The sequence below is a fragment of the Tursiops truncatus genome, chromosome 7, assembly GCF_011762595.2.
Source record: "Tursiops truncatus isolate mTurTru1 chromosome 7, mTurTru1.mat.Y, whole genome shotgun sequence".
Classification (NCBI taxonomy): domain Eukaryota; kingdom Metazoa; phylum Chordata; class Mammalia; order Artiodactyla; family Delphinidae; genus Tursiops; species Tursiops truncatus.
Genome location: NC_047040.1, coordinates 69865068 through 69889746, shown reverse-complemented (window position 1 = coordinate 69889746; position 24679 = coordinate 69865068). Strand labels below are relative to the sequence as shown.

At 36.5% G+C, this 24679-nt stretch overlaps 1 long non-coding RNA gene across 1 annotated transcript in view; it reads left to right on the top strand.

The window, feature by feature from the left end:
* LOC141279187 (uncharacterized) overlaps positions 1-24679 on the top strand; it is a 127666-nt gene that overhangs the window by 25446 nt on the left and 77541 nt on the right. The window contains exon 2 of the long non-coding RNA XR_012333108.1: positions 10945-11033. This is a non-coding gene — a long non-coding RNA (uncharacterized lncRNA). The remainder of the gene's footprint in view (positions 1-10944; positions 11034-24679) is intronic.

Sequence of the window (24679 nt, the reverse complement as noted above, 5' to 3'; positions counted from 1 at the left end):
TTTTAATTTACTTGGATTTGAATAGCACAAGTTTCATTTTTAGATCTTTTTATTAATGTGAGAATTGTTTTGGAATGGCACAGTGCAGATCAAGCTCCTTATCTTACAAATGTTTCAGCAGGCATCAAAGTAGAGTTAGAGCAGTGACATCTTGGGGTATGATAACTACTCACTTGTTAACCTAGCTACTCGTCAGTCTTTTCTCATCATCTTCATTTCTCATTTGTTGAATATTGCTTCATCATTATGATTCTTTTGAGGACAAGCATCCCTGTCTTTGTGATTGCCCTTGCCTCAGGCCTGAAAAGCATCATTGTGTTTCCTGAGGAAGCTCTGGCATCCTCTTATTCTCTGTAAAGTGGAAAGGAAATATTAATAAGAGAAGAACATTTTGACAATTTAAATAAATGAGAACCTTAAAGCTCAACAGTAGACGGTTAGATTGTCATGTAGGAGGACTCTGACAGAGATTGTGGCAAGCAGTGCCACCAGACAGAAGCCATGGGACATGGTCTTTTTCAAAACCCATTTTGGGTCAGGTTTTCCTGGGACTAATACTGCTCAGGGGTCCTAATAGCTCCTAAACAGGAGTCATGATTATACATGAACATAGAAATCATCAATAACTTTTCCATTATGTGTGGGTGGTATTTGGGTCTCAGTGAAGAAACATTTTAGTTTATATGTAGACCCCTATAGGGTCTTTTAGGGTATTACAGTTTTCTAGGGGAACTGAAATAGACAAAACATCAACACAGATTTATACAAATAAAAACAGTTTCAAGAATGTATTAAATATAAGGATACTTCAAAAGAGTTGGGAAATGGTTTGATGTATTGGAAAAAAGGTTTCTAGAGTTATAAACTGGGACTCAGTAATAGTTGAAGCACATATAGGGTAATAAGTGGATCAGTGAAAAGTCTGGAAGACTTTGAAATATTGATATTTCTTTAGAGAGCTATTGATTGTGTTCTTCTAACTCTACATAACCTTTTAAAGAAACACAATCCTTAATCAGACTTTTCGCCTGGTCCCAAGCCTATATTGCCAACTCTTTTCTGATTTATCTGCCTTCAGACATCCTCCCACCACTTCAAATTCAATGGAATTATTTTAATAGCCACCATTTGTTGAGGAATTACTTACCGCTATTCTAAGTGCTTTATATGTGTTAGCTGATTTAAACCTTGGAACAATTCAAATTTTGAGTTGGTTCTTTTATTATCTTAGTTTTATGGATGGGGAAACTGAGACTTTAGGGAATTTAAGAAATTTGCCCAAGGCCACACATATTAAATGACACTTCTGAGTACAAAGTTACGTTCTTAACCACTGTTATTATTTTCAAAATAAAATTCTTTAGGTGTTCTCTCAGTCTGCTTCTTTTTACTGTTTTCCATATATTGTTGAATGTTGCCACTATCCATCAAGCCAGAGTCCTACACATATTTATCTTCTTCATTCTCTGCCTCAGAATAATTAGTAAGTCAATGTATTTTTTCTCTTATATATCTCTTGGAACTGTTTCCTTTTATCCATCATTACTGCAGCTATCATAATTCAGGCTCTTATCATCTCTTATCAGCTAAGATAACTAGGCTCTCTGCCACCAGTCTTGCCCCAGCATCTTCCATGTTACAGATTTTTTTAACTGCTTGTCTTGTCATATCATTTTTCTGCCTAAGATCCTTTTCTGCCTAAGATCCTTAAAGAGCTTCCTATCATCTGTAGGATAAAGTCCAATCTTTTGAGAATGGCAACAAAGGCCTTTTATAATCTGGTCCGTGTCTTCACTTTCTTCCTTCTTTCCTGCTACTTCCTTCATATGTCCCACGTTTTAGCCATACAGAACTTCCTTGAGTTCTGGAACACCATGGTATTCCTCTTGTCTGGAATACTTTTACTCTCTTCTCCCCTAGAACCCATTCCATAATTTATTACATAAGTTATCACATGAAATGTTATGTGAACGTTTATCTTTCCCACTTCCAAGTACACTGTTAGCTCTCTGAGGGTTTGCTTTATGCCTTATTTTTCTTTATATTCTTTATATCTTTATACAGTTTTATTTATTTAGCACATAATGTAATTTATAATTTTTTATAGCATATAATGTACCTACTGATTTATAAACCATGAATCAATGAATAAATGAATGGACGAATACATAAATGAACATTAGTCGGGTTTTTTTTTTTGGCAGTATGCGGGCCTCTCACTGTTGTGGCCCCTCCCATTGCAGAGCACAGGCTCCAGACGCGCAGGCTCAGCAACCACGGCTCACGGGCCCAGCCGCTGCGCGGCATGCGGGATCTTCCCGGACCGGGGCACGAACCCGTGTCCCCTGCATCGGCAGGCGGACTCTCAACCACTGTGCCACCAGGGAAGCCCCATTAGTCGGTTTTTATTTGGTTTTGCCAATGAGGGAATACTCTTCAAAGACTGAGTAGTTGAGGGAAGTAGGAGAGACAGCTATCTGACTGGCCTGGTTAACAGTGAGATATGGAGTTGGAAGAGTTTCCTTTTAGATGTTCTTTGGAAATTTATGAGTATATGGCATGTTTAGAAACCCAGACATTTTTAGTGATAGCATTCAGAATGGTTTGGATACTTAGGCTTGGAGTGTTGACTGACTTGCTTAAAGCTTTTTCAACCAATTAGTTGCTGGGCTTGAATTTGAGTCAGAGTCCTCAATATTACCTATTTTAGTATTACGCTGGTGCAGAATACAACACATTTAGTCCAGCCTCTTATTTAACTAATAAAGAAATTAAAGGAAGTACCAGTGTGAGTAATCTGTCCATGGTTCCATAACTGCTAAGGGACAGAGATTTACAATTCCATGCCTTGCCCATTGTAAGACACAGTATAATGTAGTGGTCAAGAAGCACAGGGAAGCCAACCCGCCTGGACTTAAATCTCAGCCCTGCCATTTACTAGCTTTGTGATTTGGGAAAATTCAGTATCCTTATCTGTAAAATGGGGAAGGTATCTACGTCATAGGGCTAATGTGAAGGTTAAATAAGTTAATACGGGAAAGCCCTCAGTGAGTATCTGCAACACAGTAAGACCTATGAAGATATTACCCATCATTTTTTGATCAAAAAAGTGCAGTAATAATGCTTTCTCCTCCACTGTGTTCCCACTGAGTCTACATTGTAAGATCTGTCATGCTGTATTGCAATTATTCTCATGTCTGTACCCCCTCTAGACTGTGAGATGTTTAAGGATAGAGATCTTGCTCTAGTCAAGTCTCTAGCACTCGAGGCATTTAATAAATATATTTAAAAAAAACACGAATGAACTTTTTTATCCTTAGAAAATAGAAACTGGATAAATATTTCCCTGTCTTTAACACTAAAACAGAATTTATTGGAGATTTGTGAGTTATCAGGTCTGTTGAAGAGAGAGCATGGAGAAAGCATGCTATTTGTTACTTGGCCAGAGAAAGACTTAAACCACCTGGCTTAGGGCATTGCCACTGCAGGAATTCTCACCCTGACACAGTAGCTATTGCCCCAGTTATTTTCTGTCAGACATAGAATCACATGCTACCTACTCAGTCTTTTCTGAATGAACTTAAAGAACCCTAAATGTGAAGCAGAATTTGCATGTATCGTTGGTGACAGAAATACTTCATTTTTGGCTTGATCAAGTTTACTCTTAAAATTTTCTGTCTATGGTACCAATTTTGAATTTGGATCTGGTGCTCTTATTCTTTTTTGTGGTAATTAAAATTGAGACAAACATTTCATTTGGCAACCTGGACAAATTAGAGATGGGTTATAGCATGATGCAAAAAGAAAATGCTTTGGAGGCAGATAGCCTGGGTTAGAATTCTGACTCTGCTGCTTAATAGCTGTGTAAATTTCAGTGTTATTTAACTTCACTTTGCTGCAGCATTCTCATATGTAAATAGAGGTTAAATGCACATATCTCAGAGTTGATATGAGGAGTAAATTAAATAATTATATAAAATACTTGGCATAGTATCTGATACGTAGTAAACACTAAATAAATGGTAGGTTTTTGTTAAATATAGATATTTAAGCCATTAAATATTATTAAATATTAAAAATCAATAACATAAATAATGTTAAGATATTTTTCTTTTAGGAAAGATAAGGACTATAGTTAGAATAACATAAAGTATGGGAATCAATTTTGAAATAGGTGATGCACAGATCACCTGTATCAATCTCTTGTTAAAAATACAGATTCCGTGTCCTCAACCCAATTTACTGGGCCAGAATCTTTGGAGATGGGACCTAGGAATCAAATATTTTCAGAAGCACCCAAAGTTATTCTGATGTAAATTGCCCGTGGATAGCTTTAAGAAATACTTGCCTATAAGATATGTTCTTTCTTGAGAATTGTTAACTGAGTTAAATATTTCATTCTTATATGAAGTTATTTCTACTGAGTTTATTTAGTCTCTAACATTGATGATGTAGTAAATGGAAAACTTCTTAATTTGTGAGCATCTGAGGTTATAGCATCTGTATTTTCTAGGTAGAATTTCAAGGTCATGTGAATTGTATTAATTCTTCTATTAACTCTATTATCAATTTTATTTGAAAAAAACATGCTTCTGATCATAGTTTAATGTCCAATTTAAAATAATATTTTCAATAAATCGAGTATTTGGTTTCTTTGCCTGTGTTAATTATTTGATCTTGGTTTAGAGACTATCAACTTTAAACACCAAAACAAAAAACAAAAGCAAAAATAAAAACAAACCTAGAAACTAACTCCAACCTTCCCTTTCTCCTGAATCCTGCATTGAGCAAGTTACAACTTTATTTGTATGGCATGTGAACATAGTAATGCTTCCTATGCTTTTGTATATGCTGCTATGTCTACTAGTAATGGTATCCTAACTTTTTTTTTTAAATGTGGCAAACCCTTTCATATGCTTCACAATTTATCTCAGAGATAATCTCCTTTGGGAAGTCTTCCCTAATTTCCCCTACCTCTGCTCATCTGGATTAGGTGCCCTTTCTATTTCTTTCATATATCTGTCACACTGTCACTGGAAATGTCTGAATGTTTGTCTCCCTTCCAGACTGTGAGCTCCTTGTGTCAGGGACTTTGGATTTCCAGTTCCTAGCACAATATTGGCCCATAGTAGGTACTTAGTAAATGTCTATTAAATGAATAGATCAATTTTTAATATATTTCTCTTGATTTATGAGGTGATTGTGTTCCTGAGAAGTGGCATTAAATTTAAATGCTTAAAGTTAATTTTCTTAACACAAATAAAAGCAGAATTTTCAGTTGTTCAATTTTGCCTTGTTTTATTAATATTGAAGCAAGATAATCTTTCTTTATCTTAGTCAAGTTTTTTTCCCCTACATTTACTTAACTGCCGTATATATTTTTAATTTAGTCACTGGCATTTAATGTCTCAGGAATGAATGATGCAATAGAAAAGTCAATATTAAGTTTCAGAAGCCTAAACCCAGGTGGACACAATTTCCAAATAACAGCATTGTTAGAAAAGATAAAGAGCTAGGCTGTCCATAGCAGAAGATTCTCTGGAGTGGAGGAGGGGAGGAATTGGAGAGGAACAAGAGCTTTAGTTGCCAGTGTATATCAATGAGAGAGGGCCATGTATTCTTTCTCCAATAGTTTAGCCTTTGTTTGGGGTTGGAGGAGAGAGAGAAAATGACAGATAATTCAGATAGGTTTGTAGTATTTGAAAGTAGAACTGTGTCCCATTCCCAAGTAGAGGCTTTGAAAGTTTCTCTAATTCCAGATGCAACATGGGAGAATAGAATAGATATATTTTTATACTAATAAAGGATCAAATTTAAAGGTTATTTGGATATTATGTTTTTCCTGATAAGGACTTCTGTTCCTTATGTATAATAGATAATTCCATTGTTTTAAATGTGATGGAAATAAAAAATAAACAGAGGGCTTCCCTGGTGGCGCAGTGGTTGAGAGTCCGCCTGCCGATGCAGGAAACACGGGTTCGTGCCCCAGTCCGGGAAGATCCCACATGCCGCGGAGCGGCTGGGCCCGTGAGCCATGGCTGCTGAACCTGTGCGTCCGGAGCCTGTGCTCCGCAACGGGAGAGGCCACAACAGTGAGAGGCCGCATACAGAAAAAAAAAAAAAAAAAAAAAAAAAACAGAGCTGGAGGAATCATGCTCCCTGACTTCAGACTATACTACAAATCTACAGTAATCAAAACAGTATGGTACTGGCACAAAACAGACACATAGCTCAATGGAACAGGATAGAGAGCCTGGAAATAAACCCATACACTTATGGTAATTAATGTATGACAAAGGAGACAAGAATATACAATGGAGAAAAGACAGTATCTTCAATAAGTGGTGCTGGGAAAATGGGATAGCTATGCATAAAAGAATAAAATTAGAACATTTTCTAATACCATATACAAAAATAAACTCAAAATGAATTAACGACCTAAATATAAGACTGGATACCATAAAAATTCCCAGAGGAGAACATAGGTAGAACACTCTTTGACATAAATTGCAGCAATATTTTTTTGGATCTGTTTCCTAAAGTAAAGGAAATAAAAGCAAAAAGAAACAAATGGGACCTAATTAAACTTAAAAGCGTTTGCACAGCAAAGGAAACCATTGACAAAACAAAAAGACAACCTACTGAATGGGAGAAAGTATTTGCAAATGATATGACTGACAAGGGATTAATATCCAACATGTATGAACGGCTCATACAACTCAACATCAATAAAACAGACAACCCAATTAAAAAATGGTCAGAAGAACTGAATAGACATTTCTTCAAAGATAACGTGCCGATGGCCAACAGGCACATGAAAAGATACTCAGTATCACTAATCATCAGGGAAATGCAAATCAAAATCACAATGAGATTTCACCTCACACCTGTTGGAATGGCTATCATCAAAAAGAACACAAATAACAAATGTTGGCAAGGATGTGGAGAAAAGGAAAACCTTGTACACTGTTGGTGAGAATGTAAGTTGGTGTAGCCACTGTGGAAAATGGTACAGAGGTTTTTCAAAAAACTAAAAATAAGACTACCATATGACCTAGCAATTCCACTCCTGGGTATATATCCGAAAAAAACAAAAACACTAATTTGAAAAGATATATGCACCCCAATGTTCATAGCAGCTTTCTTTACAATAGCCAAGATATGGAAGCACCCTAAGTGTCCATCAACAGATGAGTGAATAAAGAAGACGTGGTCTGCACACACCCACACACAATGGAATACTACTCAGCCATAAAAAAGAATGAAATTCTGCCATTTACAACAACATAGATGGACTTGGAGGGTATTATGCTAAGTGAAACAAATCAGACAGAGAAGGACAAATACTGTATGATATCACTTATATGTGGAATCTAAAAAATACAACAAATAGTGAATATAACAAAAAAGAAGCAGACTCACAGATATAGAGAACGAACTAGTGGTTACCAGTTGGGAGGGGTGAAGGGCAATATAGGGGTCAGGGAGTGGGAGGTACAAACTATGGGGTGTAAGATAGGCTCAAGGATGTGTTGTACAACACGGGGAATATAGCCAATATTTTTTAATAACTGTAAATAGAAAGTAACCTTTAAAAATTGTATATAATTAAAAAAAATTAAAAACATTAAAAAAAAGTATTTACCAGTTAGGAAAAAAAAAGTAATTGCCATCCCACCCCCTAATTTTAAAAAGGAATCTATAAATAAAACATGCTGAAATGTTAACAGTGATTCTCTCTGGGCGGTAGGATTATGAATGTCTGTCGTTTTTATCTTTATACTGCTCTGAATTTTGAAAAACTTCCGGAATGGAAGGGCTTGTGATTTCACGTTGGTTTGCTTGGTTAAACAGTATTCATCCTTTAGTTTATGTCTTATCTTCCCCCTTAATCCTCAGCTGGGCAGTGTATCCCTAGTTGATACTACTTTAATATTCTGGACATCTCATTCTCCTATCACTATAGTACTTTGAAATAATCATGTTTCCTTTTCTAGAGAGGCAGGGATAATATTTATCTTTTCACCAACATATATTACAAAATAGATGTTTCATAAATCTTTTTGTTGAAGTGACTAATAAAAATTCAATTCAACAAAAATGATTTTATGTATTGCCCAAATTACAGTTTCAGATAAGGGTTTCTCTCCATTAGAAAAAAAACCTGTTTCCAAGTGAGTAATATGGAAAGATATGAATTGTGGAACTCTGAAAATTATAGTAAAATTAGGATACAAGTTCACGTTCTTAGTTAATGTAAGACCATGTATATAATGTATCTGAAAATCATGTATAAGATATATCTGAATACTGTCTTCACTAATAGTCTGGTTGCTTGTGATGAAGCTGAGAAATTGCTGTGAGAAAGAGTTTTGATAGTTTTTCTTCCCTTTTTCCTGTATGGCATTTGTCATCTTTTTTTTTTTTTTTTTTGACAGTGTAAACTCAGTAATAAACACTGAGATATTTTTCTTGTTTTTCATAATTTGAAAATGTATAGTAAAATTCACATGTGAGACACTGTGAATAATGATTACTTTAGTGTAATTCTGCATAACTTGGTATAGAAAAAGGACAAGTTAAGGATTATTTAGCTACAAGATTATCTCTGTAATAAGTGTGATAGTGATTATTTTCAACTTAGGAATAGAAATGATACATTCAAGACCATTTAACAGAGATAGTGATAATTAGGCTTAAAGGCTGATAATTGGAGAGGTAATAAGTTGAGGCATGCATATACTTCTTGTTTACATAACAAGTAAAGGAAAATTAGATTTTTTTCCACAAAAAGAAATTCCCTAAGAATTTAAAATCTCTTCAGTAAGGGTGAGAAAAATGCTATTAGAAGTTAATCATTTTGTCTTCTGGTCTGCCTCTGTTTTTTGCACATATAAAAATTTGTCAAATGATATTTTATTTCTTCTTTTCTAAACTATGACCTCTTTAAGTACAGGATTCTTGTTTGTTCCTGCATGGTTGCTAGCGCATGATAGGTACTCAAATGTTTATTGAATTGAGTTAAATTGGATTAAGATGCTACCCTCTAGTACTCAATTTAGAGAGTAGACCTTGCATCGGTTCCCCTGTCTGGCTAAATTGGGGCAAAGAATGAAAATCAAGTCTTTGTACCAATCTTTGGGACTGGAAAAACCAGTCATGAACTAAGAGAAGTGGGACTTGGAGGATCTCTTAAATCTGGACATTCGCCTGTCATTGGAATGAGCTTCCTAATTATTTCATATATTCCTTTTCTGATAGTTGATAGCTAGAATCATGACTATTGGTTGGTGGCCAAGAACATCTGTAAAAAGGAGTAATATTTGACACCTTTAAACTCTAGTATTATACATGAATTTCCTTATTGTATGGCAGATTTGGGAGTGGGAATTCTTACCCTTTTCCTAATTGGTCAAATGTCATTATTTTAAAGCTGTCAAGAAAGAGCATTTTTGTTATTTCTTGAGTTGGTTAAATTCAACTAAATACTTTTGGATTGATAAATTGGCCAGATCTACATAATGTGCTTTAAGTTATTCAGAATATTTGTATAGGTTCCAAAAGATAGAAGTACAAAGGGATAAACATAAGTAAAAGATATAAATAGTGCTATGATATTTTACATATGTGAAAAACAGTAAGCTTTCAAAATATTAATCTTAAGCTAGTAATATTATCACCAACATAGTATTAATGTTCAGAATATATTTCTGATCTTGTTGCCTACCTAAAGTTCAGCTCTTTTATACAAAAAGGGTTGAAGCAAAGGACTTTGAGATCTAAGCCAGAAACCCAATACTACCAGAACTGAAAAGTATTTTCTTGAAATACTAGTGTTGGCAGTAATCTTTAGAATCCAGTGTCTCCTTCCAATACAACTACTATTAGATGGCTTCTTCTCTAAGATAAACATTGCATTAATGTGCATATCTTAACCCCCAGGCTTAAAATAGCAAAAGGAAGTAGGCACTGAAAGGACATTGGATGCATGCTGACTTGCATACTTGGGAGATTAATAAAAATTGAGGTCAGCAAGAGTCCCAGGATGCAGGACAGATCAAGGAAGGAAGCACACCATGGTGGTTGTGTTCCTTTCTTACTGGCCACAACATGAGCAGCTGGAGAGGAAGGTGGCCCTTGTGTTTAGTGTTTTCTGTAATTCCTCTCTGTATGGTTGGCTTCTGGCCGATCACTACTTTTATTTCATTCCTCAGAGAGGAAAATTCCACTTTAATATTGCTGGGTATAATAGGAAATAGCATCAGTAGCACAGTGCCACACACATAGTAGGACTGATTGAATGAAAATCAGACTATTGTCTCATTCCAGTAGAATGTCTGGAACGTTCAGTTCCTTGGACAAATTCAGCCTTGCAATATTTAATTTGGTGTTTGAAGTTGTGGCTGTCAAATTCTTCTAATAAAATCTCATTGGAATTCTAAATAAGAACAGGCTAAATAGGAATGCATTTTTAATCACCTAGGATCCAAGGAAACTTGACTATAGTGGATAGAGCTCTGGACTTGGAGAAATATGAAAGTTACATGGGAGTATTTTTCAAAAAGTATATTCCCAGCTACTTCTTCTTCTAGCTTCCACTAAGGACATATCAGCATCTCCAAGGCAGAATTTATGTAGTTGAAAAAAAGCTGATCATGCAATTTGGATTTCCTCTTCCCTGCCTTCTGTTCCCTTCACCTCTTGAGTTTGAAAATCAGTGGAGAAGTTGATCCACAAAAGCCTATCTGTTAAATTCTATGGTTTTGCTAGTAAAAATTCTACTACCTAGTGATGATTTTATTCCTCGAAGTTATCAATACTCCTTTACTGGAACTTGTTGGATGTATTCTCTCAGGTTATGGACCTTAATTTTAAAGCCTGGAGTTGTAAGATAGAGGTAGTGGATTAAATGAGGATCAGTTTCTCTTTCTCTATTTTTGCTAGGTTAGCCTTCAACATCTTGGATCAGAGACCTTTAGAGACACAGGCTTTCTTGATCTTTAGAAGTAGAACATCTGCTATTGAAACTCTGGGTAAGTCTTATTATACTGGTAGAAATAGTAGCTCTAGCTTATATTAAGCACTCAAGAAATGGTTGTTTCAACAAAGTGCCTATATGGTTTAATAATATACATTGTAGGAAAATACTGATTAAAAGTAACTTAAAATACTATCTTATTTTTTATTTTGACTTTTGGAAGAAAGAATCAGACTTTTTTCTAGTTATATTTAAATTCTTTTTGAACAAATATAAACTGGGTGACTTAGGATTTCCTAATGAGATAGAAATAATCTTTCTAAATAGAAGTTATTTTTATTCTAATCAGTTGTATGAGATTATCTATTATGGTCATTTGAGTGAGAAGGGAGCTTTTATTCATCCGTTCATGGTAGAAAGTCAAGTTCAGCCCCAAATTAGTAAATTCCTAATCAGACATCTTGTTATTTAAGTCCTTGGTATCATCTCAATGTGCTCTGCACAAAGTTGTAACTCAAATATATTAATCATTAGGCTTCAAGAATAAAATATTTTCTTATTATAAAATAATAGAAGTTTATATTATAAGGAATTGTATTGAGAAGGAAAACAGGTATAAGTTGTCTATAATTCCACCTGTGATGAGCATTATGGAAAATTCTTGTGTGTTGCTGAAGACAATTTAATATTCACTCCTGTTGATGAAGGGTTTTAAAATCTGGTGAAATTTTTCTTATTTAAACTAAGCTATCTTAATAATTTTGTCATCATCTTCTAACCCCTGTCCATTTGTAACCTCCATACTCTTGGTCTGGGGTCCAGTGATATATGGCTTCATTACCTTAGCAAATATGTATAGTCACTCAAAAATCATTATCAACTACTTTTCCTACAAAAGAGCTTCTTGACCTGACTTTTTCTCTTAGAGAATCCCCCACCTCTCTTTTGCTGAGATTTGTAAAGCAAAAGGGTATGTCCTTGGGACACTTTTGTTCAGATTCATTCTTTTCAAAGTTCTTTAGTATCTTTGCATTCCTATACACTAATGATGAAAAATATGAAAGAGAAATTAAGGAAACACTCCCATTTACCATTGCAACAAAAAGACTAAAATACCTAGGAAGAAACCTACCTACACAGACAAAAGACCTGTATGCAGAAAACTATAAGACACTGATGAAACAAATTAAAGATGATACAAACAGATGGAGAGATATACCATGTTCCTGGATTGGAAGAATCAATATTGTGAAAATGACTCTACTACTCAAAGCAATCTACAGATTCAATGCAATCCCTATCAAACTACCAATGGCATTTTTTCACAGAACTAGAACAAAAAAATTCACAATTTATATGGAAACACAAAAGACCCCGAATAGCCAAAGCAATCTTGAGAACAAAAAACAGAGCTGGAGGAATCGGGCTCCCTGACTTCAGACTATACTACAAAGTTATAGTAATCAAGACAGTATGGTACTGGCACAAAAACAGAAATATAGATCAATGGAACAGGATAGAAAGCCCAGAGATAAACCCACACACCTATGGTCACTTTATCTTTGATAAAGGAGGCAAGAATATACAATGGAAAAAAGTGGTACTGGGAAAACTGGACAGCTACATGTAAAAGAATGAGATTAGATCACTTCCTAACACCGTACACAAAAATAAACTCAAAATGGATTAAAGACCTAAATGTAAGGCTAGACACTATCAAACTGTTAGAGGAAAACATAGGCAGAACACTCTCTGACATAAATCACAGCAAGATCCTTTTTGCCCCACCTCCTAGGGAAATGGAAATAAAAACAAAAATAAACAAATGGGATGTAAAGAAACTTCAAAGCTTTTGCACAGCAAAGGAAACCATAAACAAGACAAAAAGACAACCCTCAGAATGGGAGAAAATATTTGCAAATGAAGCAACTGACAAAGGATTAATCTCCAAAATATACAAGCAGCTCATGAAGCTCAATGTCAAAAAAACAAACAACCCAAACCAAAAATGGGCAGAAGACCTAAATAGACATTTCTTCAAAGGAGATATACAGATTGCCAACAAACACATGAAAGGATGCTCAACATCACTAATCATTAGAGAAATGCAAGTCAAAACTACAATGAGGTATTACCTCACACCAGTCAGAATGGCCATTGTCAAAAACTCTACAAACAATAAATGCTGGAGAGGGTGTGGAGAAAAGGGAACCCTCTTTCACTGTTGGTGGGAATGTAAATTGATTTAGCCACTATGGAGAACAATATGGAGGGTCCTTAAAAATCTACAAATAGAACTACCATATGACCCAGCAATCCCACTACTGGGCACATACCCTGAGAAAACCATAATTCAAAAAGAGTCATGTACCAAAATGTTCATTGCAGCTCTATTTACAATAGCCAGGACATGGAAGCAACCTAAGTGTCCATCGACAGATGAATGAGTAAAGAACATGTGGCATATATGTACAATGGAATATTACTCAGCCATAAAAAGAAACGAAATTGAGTTATTTATAGTGAAGTGGATGGACCTAGAGACTGTCATACAGAGTGAAGTAAGTCAGAAAGAGAAAAACTAATATCGTATGCTAACGCATACATATGGAATCTAAAAAAAAAAAAGGTTCTGATGAACCTGGTGGTAGGACAGGAATAAAAACGCAGATGTAGAGAATGGACTTGAGGACACGGGGAGGGGGAAGGGTAAGCTGGGACGAAGTGAGAGAGTGGCATGGACATATACACACTACCAAATGTAAAACAGATAGCTAGTGGGAAGCAGCCGCATAGCACAGGGAGATCAACTTGGTGCTTTGTGACCACCTAGAGGGGTGGGATAGGGAGGGTGGGAGGGAGACGCAAGAGGGAGGAGATATGTATACATATAGCTGATTCACTTTGTTATACAGCAGCAACTAACACACCATTGTAAAGCAATTATACTCCAATAAAGAGGTTAAAAAAAAATTCTGTAGTATCTTGATCGTTGCTACTCTCAAAATACTTTTCTTTCCCTGTTATTTTTGTTGCGAAATTGTAGAAAAATATATTTTATTTGTAACAGTGTGTGACTTATCTAAGTTTCTCACAATTAAAATATTGAAAGTATCTGTGTGCCGAATTCTTATTGTCAACAATGACTTAAATGCTGATTTTTTTTTGTTAGTGCATAGTTCAGTCTCACTAAGACATATCAATTTTGATGTCATCTCATGTGTCTTTAAACACCCCAGGTACTCAGAGCAGTATACCTAGTAAGCCTATTGACGTCATCTTGTTTGAATTTTGTCTCCTATGGGTTTCTGGGAATAAAGTGAATTGTCTCAAAGTGTCAAAATCTGGCTGAGCTGGTTGGAGTCCACGTTGGACTAGTCTATATAAGAGGTTAGCATCTTATGAGAGATTCTTAGTGTCCATCAGACTTGCAGCATTGCAGACTGTACTTTATACAAGTAGCCAGGTGTGGGCAGTGATACCGGGCTTGGGAAATCTCTCTTACCGGCCCAGGGATCCAAAGCGTTCAGTGCAAAACCTGGCCAGCCGCCCGAGTGAGTAGGAGCCATGTGACTCTGGTGAGCTGGAGTGTGCAATTGCCTCCTGCTTCAGAGCTACCTGATCCGAATACTAAGCAGAGCGAGTGCCGGGCTGAGTGTAAGGTACTGAAGACACTGCAGAGAAAGGTGCTTATTCCAGAGGCATTACAAAGCATGGAGATTAAAGACCAGGGAGCCCAAATGGAGCCGCTGCTGCCTACGGTAAGAGACAACCTGCTGTCACGTAGATTAACAGCGTTTGCAGCGAAACCTGTCAGGCAAGTGGTCTGCTAGCCAGGTTCAGCGAGTGTACTTTTGGGGTGGTGGATAGCTCCCACGACATACGGACAGGGGTCTCCTCCCATCTCGGGTGACTGAAATGCATAACGCAAAGCACATGATTTTTTTCCCCCTTCTCAATATGGATGCACTACCATGATGAAATGTCTCATGTTTGCTGCTGTTTGAAGAGAGGGCTAGGTTTAGCAGCAGGGACAGCTGTGTGTCTCTTTCCCTGTCTGTTACTGCCTGTCTCTCTGTTGGGCTATGCAGTCAAGCCCCTGCAAAGAAGCCCCCTTTTTATCATGTTTCTTCTGTGGTAAATTTCCTCCCCGTGCCTCATCCCCCTGACAGTGAGGTAAGGGAATCTGCTGCTGTTGCAGCTCTAGAGATTTAGTCTCTGCAGAAACCAGGGGAAAGGAGAACTGAAGGACCATTTGTGTGTGTGTGTGTGTGTGTGTGTGTGTGTGTGTGTGTGTGCTGTCAGTTTCTCTCAAAGGGAAATGTTGTCACGGCTCACATACAAAGAAGGTATGTATTTTGGGGGGGCAGGCACACAATTCAGTTTTGAATATCTGAAATGTTCCTGAACTGTCATTTAGAAATAGCCTGTTTATCTCTGGGTCATAAGCTGCCTCCCTAGATCTAGGGTGAGTTCTTGGGCGAGTAGTTGATTTGCCTCTCCTCTCCACAATCTCTGACTGGCTCACAGACTTTGTAGTTCTTCAGACACATCCTTTCTCAGCCTAGAGCAGCTGATGTTGCTGTGTTCATGGAAAAAAAGAAAACAACAACAACAACATTTTCTTGATGCAAAAGAGATGCCACACGCTAGCTTCCAGCCATCTATCAGCGCTGTCACAGCTCAGGACAGCAGAAATCTCCTCCCTGCACCAAACCAGGCCAAGGGGCTGTTCTCAGCTCTCTGTTACTCAGGTTGGTGACCCACCTTGCAGACTAGAGACTGGCGGCAAGCTGTCCGTTTCTGAGTCCATTGCTAGGCTTTGAACACATCTTTCAATCAAATCATTCCCCAGGGGGTGTGAGCAAATTCTGGGCCACAGTATTTTTAGGGCCTTACCTCTCCTGCCGGGCTCAAAATCTGTAAAAGATTCCAGTTCGCGTCCCGGAATTGGCTGTGGCTACTGAGCATGCCCAGTTCTCCTCAGGACGCCAGTCTTGGGCAGGGAGGGAAGCAGGGAGATGAGAATAATGCAGGAGTCACCACCAAGAATGGAGCCTAAATAAAAGGCAGGGGCAGTGTCAGAGAGGGGGAAAAAAGGAAAGCATGCCACTTAGCTTGCCTGCTTAAAAGTAGAGACATTTCTTTACAGATCAAAGTGGAGTTATTTTACAAAAATGAGACTAAAAGATTTGTCTGTATTCCCAAACTTGAATAGAAACATAAATTAGGATTCTGTGGGTACTCAGAATAAAGAGTGTCAAGAATGTCAGAGTATTATTGTACCCTAGATGAGAGAGAGGAACTACATACACAGGAATTGGGGAATGGAGATTTAAGGAAGATTAAGATATAAGAAAAAACTCATTTTTATGGGGAAGGGGTTTGGAAGTTGTCCTAGAAAAGCAGGCTGAAGTCAGTTTGATGTGGCATATGAATTGCCCCTTGTGGGGAATATTTAAAGGATTTAGGACCAAATGAGGATTAACTGGAAAGATTTAGAAGATGATGACATTATTGGGCTAGATGGGCAATCAGTTTGTGGCTTAAAAGAGTAGAGAAAATACAAGTTTGGCTGGAAAAGAAGGTCTGCAGTAAGTTGGATGGACATTTTTGAAGAGTCAAAAGTGTGCAATTCATGTGGACAATGGCCAGCACAAAATAATTACATAGTTTAATGGCAAGAGAGAATCATGTTAGCAGTTCATTATAAGGAAAATAAACCTGAGAGGCTAGAAAGGTTGTTGAATTAGTGGCTTATTTTTATACTTGTATAGTATTTTCAACTCCCTCAATTGCTTTTATGGCCTTTTTTTTTCCCCTCAAAAAAATCATGTTGAGTAAAGCAGATTTTATTGTCTTAATTTTCAGTATAAGGAATGGAGGCACAGGGAGTTTGAATAACATGTCTAAGTGATGAAGCCAGAACTACAATATAGGTCTTCTAAAACTAGTTCAGAAAAAAAAGCAGTATTTTTTTAACATTGCATTATTAACCAGGCCTATCATAATCAGATCCTCGGCTGGAGTTTCTATGCTTGGAAGAGAAAGGAAGAAATAGTTTAGGGGTCTTTTTTAGAAAATTAATCAGATGACTTTGCAAGTAATAATGTGAAAGGCGCTATGGCATAATATTTTAAAACAAAGTCTTGTAGGTTCCAGCACTGCTGTTTACATGCTGTATAGTCTTGGGTGGGTGATTAAGCCTTAGTTTCTTCAGCTGAAAAATGGGAAGGAGATGGTACTTATCTCTTGTGTTTTGTGATGAGTAAATAAAATAATCTATGGGAAGTAGCTGGTATTTAGTAAGTTCTCAATAAAGTTAGCTGCTATTTTAATTGTTGATGGAAATACAGGCATTGAGATAAATTCTAAGTTTCAGGCTTTTATGAAAGATGGCTTATCAGTACTATTTGCTAAGAAGGAAAAGTGGGGAAATGGAACACTGGAAAACACTGTACAGTGGAGGTGGAAGGTGGGATTAATTATAGCTATGGAAACTTTGTAGTATGGTTGGAAAGCCATTTAGAAAGGCATTAAAAACCAAGATTAGATATGGGGCAGAAGCAGTCAGAGGTAGGTAAATAGAGGAGTAAGGGAGAAATAAAAATTATAAGAATGGATAAGTATGCCAAGTGAGTGAATGTATTAATCCTGACCTAAGTGGTAGGGTGGAATAGATTCCTTTTAAGCCTCCAATGTTTACCTTAATTTAGTATACCTAAGGTACATCTTAAGAGTTTGTGTGAAGGAGGCGCTGACACGTTCCTTTTTCTCTCAGTCCTTTTTAGGGAGCTTTGGAGATTATTTTCTTTTGCTGGACAAGGCCTCATTGCATCTGTAGGCCCTAATCACTCTAAGGGTTAGGACATTCAATTCTTCTAGGCTCAGAGTACAGCCTGGTAGCACCTAACTGTTCTGTCTGAAGCAATGGAACAAGCAAGGTTCAGAAGATTCATTCACTTATTAAATGCCTGCTGTTGGCCAAACATGTTCTTGGTGATGGGGTTACAGCAATGAATAAGACAGAGAAAAGCCCTGTCCACATGGACCTCACAATCTAGCTAATCTAGAGATAGGGGTCCATTTAACTCTTTGAGAGACTGCTATTTTCTCTTCAGATATTTAATCATTGTTATAAGCTCTTTGAGATGGGTATATATGGAGACTATATGTAATAGTAATGATGGTGACATCCTTACATCCTTTAGAACTCAAATATATTTAATTAAAAAAATTTTTGGCAAAAAAAAAAAAAAAAGAACTCAAATAGTCAGAGAGCATGGCCAGAAAAATAATCACACTTCCAATGTGTCATTTCTTTCTAACCTTGGAATGAGTTGTTTCAGAAGTCTAAACTGGGTATAGATAGACTACAGTGCATTGCAAGGTGCTTCAAGTGAATGGAGACATGTGGGTGCCACTCTCAACCCCTTTCTCTATGTAGAGAAGCTGCCACTCTTCCCTTCTCATATCTCATAGGATACATGACACTTGATCATTTGGCTTTCTGTGAAGATACTACTTTCAATCTGTATAGTAAATAGTAGTTAAGTTTTATTTATTGTTAGATAAATGTAAATTAAAGTTCTAATATATTCTTCCACTTGAAACAGTTGTCTCAGATACTCCTTGGGGGTGTGTTGCTCTTATTTAGGAAAAGGGAATAACTAGTATATAATGCATCTATTTTGGACAATCATATATGTTTTGGTCAGAGAAGGACTGTAGCAATCAATTGGAGACTAGATTTTCGACTGACTTCTTAATTTACAGATGATGAAACTGAACATCAAAGAGATAAGGACATGTATTTAAGGGCAGGCACTTATACTAGTTAATGGAAAAGCTTGGTCTAGAGTCCCCATCTTGATTCCCAGTTCATCATTCTTTCCACTGTCCTATTCTAGCATAGAGTAAACAGATGAGTACTGAATTAAAATAATGATGGTAATTAGACAGTCTTTGTGAAGTAGTAATAGGTCTTGTCTCAGGCTTGTGCTAAGCACAAATGTCTCTAGTCTTTATGATAATCCTGAAAGGTTGCTAATATTATCTAGCCTTGACAGATGAGAAACTGATGCTCAGAGGACTGAATAAGTTACCCAGGTTCACATAGCTAATAAATACTGAGCTAGGATTTAAAAATATTGCACCTAACGAAAAAGTGGCTCGATTCTTTTAAATTAAAGCCAGTTAGAAAATAAATAGGAATCACATTATAAAGTGGGCTTTCATATCTACCTCTTCAAAAATGAAAGTACTGTGAAACAAGGTGCTATAAAATGTAAGGCATTGTAGGCCACATATTGCATGATTCCATTTATTGAAATGTCCGTAATAGGCAAATTCTTGGAGACTAAAGTAGGTTAATGGTTGCCGGGGCTTGGGGTGTAGTGGAGAATTGAGAATGACTGCTAACAGCTATGGGGTTTCTTTTTGGAGTGATGGAAATGCTCTGGAAGTAGATAGTGGTGATGGTCGCACAACATTGTGAAAGTACTAAACACCACTGAATTGTGCACTGCAAAATGATCAATTTTATGTAAGAAAAAGTAAGTTGTTATTTAGCCATTAGCACTAACAGGGAGAAAGTTGAGGATCTAAACAATGCTTGTATCATTCATATTTATATAAATCAAGGAAAGGGCAAATAAAATACTCATAAAAGTTAAAAATAACTTCACACACACACACAAACACACACCGAGATAGTCTCTTCCACAGAATTTATTCTCTTTGTGATAATAATGCTGAGGTTGGCCAGGGTTTCAGCAAACTATCTGTAGACCCAGAGGTCTTTTGAAAATGTATCTTCAAATCTGAGTTAATAGAGTGTACGGCACATGTTATGTGTAAGAGAGGAAGAGAACTATTTAACTTGGGTCAAGTTGTTATTTCTTCTCTGAATCACCTTTATAAATTTCTCTTGATACTGTTTAAACTTTAACATAAGGAAAATCAAGCAACTAAGTTTCTAAGAAGCATTAAAGCTTATTTTGTGTTACTAACATTTTTTAAAGTCATTGTTGGTCTAGCCTCATAAAATATTATGTTACTGTATGGTATAGTAAGTCTAACTACAAAGAAAACATCAATTATTAACATTTTTTTAAACCTTTTAAAAAAATTTATTTGTTTTTTATTTTTTGGCTGTATTGGGTCTTCCTTGCTGCACGGCAGCTTTCTCTAGTTGCGGCGAGCGGGGGCGACTCTTCTTTGTGGTGCATGGGCTTCTCATTGTGGTGGCTTCTCTTGTTGTGGAGCACAGGCTCTAGGCACGTGGGCTTTAATAATTGCAGCACACGGGCTCAGTAGTTGTGGCTCACAGGCTTAGTTGCTCCAGGCATATGGGATCTTCCCAGACCAGGGAGCGAACCAGTGTCCCCTGCATTGGCAGGCAGATTCTTAACCACTACACCACCAGGGAAGTCCCAAAACTGTGCCATTTTACAATTAGCTGTATAAGGGTTTTGGTTTTGCACATTTTTGCCAACACTTTGTATTTTCTGGTTTTGTTTTGTTTTGTTTTTAGTAAATCCATTCTGAGTGTGAAGTATGCTGCTGTGATTTCGATTTGCATTTTCATAGTGACTAATTGTCTTAGTCCATTGGGGTTACTGTAACAAAACACAATAGACTGGGTGGTTTACTAACAACAGAAATTTATTTGGCACAATTCTGGAGACTGGGAAGTCCAAGACCAAGAATTGGCAGATTTGATACCTGGTGAGAGCCCTTTCCTGGTTCATAGATAGCCATCTTTTAGCATGTTCTCACTGTGGAGGTGGGAAGAGAGCTGTCTGGGCCTCTTTCATAAGGGTACTAATCCCAAAGGCCTTATCTTCTAATACCATCACACTGGAGATTAGGTTTCAACATCTGAATTTTTTGGGAACACAAATACCCAGTCAATAGCACTAACTTTTTATGTGCTTATTAGCCATTTGTATCTCTTCTTTGATGAAATGTCTATTAAATCTTTTGCCCATTTAAAAAATTGGTTATCATCTTCTTGACTTGTAAGAGTTTTTTTTAAAAATATATTTTGGATAAAGGATTCTTGTCAGAAATATGATTTGCAAATGTGTTCTCACTGTCTGGCCTTGTCTTTTAACTTTCTTAATGGTGACCTTTGAAACACAAAAGTTTTATTAATTTTGATGACGTGCAATTTATTAATTTTTTCTTTTACTGATTGTGCTTTTGGTGTTGAATTTAAGAACTCTGCCTAGACCAAGGTCACAAAATTTTCTTGTATGCTTTTTTCTAGAAGTTTTATAGTTTCAGCTCCTACATGTAGATGAATGATCCATTCTGAGTTAGTTTTTGTGTATGGTGTGAGATAAGAGTTAAGTCCTCTTTATTGTTTTTGCTTTTTTAAAAAAATATACAGATATCCAATTGTCCTAGCACCATTTGCTGAAAAGACCACCTTTCTCCGTTGAATTGTCTTGGGAGCTTTGCTGAAATTAAATCGACTATAAATATAAGGTTATTTTTTTGGATGCTGAATTCTGTCTGTTCATCTATGTGAATATCCTTACCCTAATACCACACTGTCTGATTATTGAAGCTTTATAGTAAAATTTGAAATCAGGTAGTATAAACCCTTCAACTTTGTTCTTCTTTTTCAAAGTTGTTTTGGCTATTCTAGGTCCCACATTTCCATATAAATTTTAGGGCCCACTTGCTGATTGCTATGAAAAGCCTACAAGGGTCTTAATAGCAACTGATTGCTTTGAATTTATAGATCAATTTGGGGAGAATTACCTTCTTGACAATATTGGGTCTTCCAAGCGTATATGTGAACTGTCTCTCCATATATTTAGATCTTTAATTTCTTGTAGTAGTGTTTTCTAGTTTTATTTGTTTTAGTGAGGACTTCTATGTACTGTATCAAGGATGACACAAAAATTCCTGAGGTGCCATTCGTATAGAAGTTTCTATATTAAGCTTAGGCCCAATTCCAAATCGTTCAGAACTCCAGAGGTTTTCTCAGATGGCAAAAATGGAGTTTAATCTACAGACTCGGTGGGATAGAGTGAGAATGTAATAATAGCCAAGGACTCTGTATAGTTTTGATTTAGTGATAAAGTTCTTATCAGTATCATCAAGAATTGCTCATTCATCATGAAAATTATGCTCTAAGGATCTAATAAGCAAGTTTTGAAAGAATTTTCCCATTCCATATTGAATGTGTTAGGTTGCCTGGGTTCCTCCAACGTTTATTTGTACCTCTGCTTCTTCTTGCTTATCCTGCAAAACCAAAATTATTCAGAGAAGGCTATTGCTTCCTAATGACTATTTTCTTCTTTTTGACAATGAGGGTTTGATATCAGAGATGATGACCTAGTCAAATTCCAGAAAGCAAGTGCCATAAAAAGTAGTTAGATATATAACAACTACTGTAAAACACAGCTCTGCTTACGAAGCACCTTTAATTATCATGAGATTCATGCTGCTTCTTTCATAAATACAGTGGCGATTTTCTGTTGATATTTAAGCTGCTCTGGTAATAATCCTCTTCAAACTCTTTTTGATTTTCTCAGACACAAGAATATAGTTAAAAAATGAAAAAGAAATGCAGACAGCAAGACACAGATGTAATATATAATATGATTTGTGATTTGAGTGCATACTATGCACTTTATGTTTCATTAACACATAACTTCATAGTATAAATGCCTGTAAAAAAATCTGATTTTTTTTTTTTTTTTTTTTTTTTTTTTTTTTGCGGTACGCGGGCCTCTCACTGTTGTGGCCTCTGCCATTGCAGAGCACAGGCTCCGGATGCGCAGGCTCAGCAGCCATGGCTCACGGGCCCAGCCGCTCCGCGGCATGTGGGATCTTCCCGGACCGGGGCACGAACCCATGTCCCCTGCATCGGCAGGCAGACTCTCAACCACTGCGCCACCAGGGAAGCCCCCAAAAATCTGATTTTTATGTAATTTTACAGAACATCTCTAGTAGATACAAAATTTTGATATTTTTCCCCCCCAAACCTTAAAACCTTAAACTCAAAGACCACTTGCGTCAGAATCAACAGGAGAGCTCATTAAAAACCCAAGTTCTGGGTCTTACTCAAGCTTATAGGCTTAGAATATCAAAGGGGTGGTGCCAATAAACAAACAATTTAAAGAACTCTCTAGGTGATTCTTTTTTTTCTTTTTTTTTTTTTTTGCGCTACGCGGGCCTCTCACTGTTGTGGCCTCTCCCGCTGCGGAGCACAGGCTCCGGACACGCAGGCTCAGCGGCCCTGGCTCCCGGGCCCAGCCGCTCCGCGGCATGTGGGATCTTCCCGGACCGGGGCACAAAGCTGTGTCCCCTGCATCGGCAGGCGGACTCTCAACCACTGCGCCACCAGGGAAGCCCCTAGGTGATTCTTATGATCATGAAAGTTTGAGAATCTTTACCTTAAAAAAATAACAAAATAAAAAATTATGTCTTTGAATTATTTTACTTGTGGGAATGCTAGGAGACCAAATTTTGCAATAAAATAAAGTGACCTTTTTTTAAATAAATCGTAATGGATTAGAAAATTAAGTTCTTACTGCCTGTTTTACTCATTTAGTATTTATTACATATTACATATCACTTTGCAATTTATATATGTATACAAAACTATTTTTACTTATATATAAATACACACATATATAACTTGTTTCCTCAATTAGAGTGCTAGATTCTTAAAAGTAGAGTCTGCTTCAGACAATTTTGTGCTGCTCTCACAGAGTCAAGGGCATGGAAAGTCCTTTTTATACATATCATGGGTTATTAGGCAGCAACACTAGTAGACACCAGTTGTCAAGAACTGAAACTGAAGTCATACAGTTCTAACTCTTCTAATTAGTGGGTATGCCAACTTTGGCAAGTTGCCTAGCGGTTCAAAGCCTCACTTTTCTTATCTATAAAATAGGGATGATAACAATAATAGCATCTACCTCATGGGTTTGTGAGAATCAGTGAATTATTTACATATTACCTATATAATTAGGTACCCATGCATTTATATATATGTTATACTTTTAGGAGTAATGACAAAATAATAGCAATTATTGTTATTATTGGCTTAATATTTTTCCTTTTGATTGAAAATAATTACATCAAAGATTTTTATACCTAATATGCATAATTCATTCGATCATTGACTCAATAATGCTTATTCAATAACTTTATTTATTCATCTGACAGTAATAAGATGAACAATAATATAATCTGGTAAGTATATTTTTCCTAATTATAAAATTAATACTTATTTTTTAGGGTAGCTTAGAAAGCATAGAAAAATAAATATAAAAGAAAACATTCATTTTGCTATTTTTTAGCTCTTTATTTTGAGATAATTTTGTACCTAAAGAATAATTGCAAAAACAGTACGAAGAGTTCCTGTATACCTTTTGTCCACCTTGCCATGTTAATATCTTACATAACTATAGTTAGTAATTAAATCCAGGAAATTAACATTGATACAATTCAAATACCCAAATATCTTTTAGGGTATCACCGGTTTTTCCACTAATGTCCTTTTTCTGTTTCAGGATCCCATTTTGTGTTCAGATATCATGTCTCTTTAATCATCTCCAATTTGTGAGTTACTCAATCTTCCCTTATCTTTCATAACTTGGACACTCTTGAGGTGTACAGTCAGTTTTTTTGTAGATTATCTCTCAATTTGTACTTGTCTGAAGTTCTCCTAAT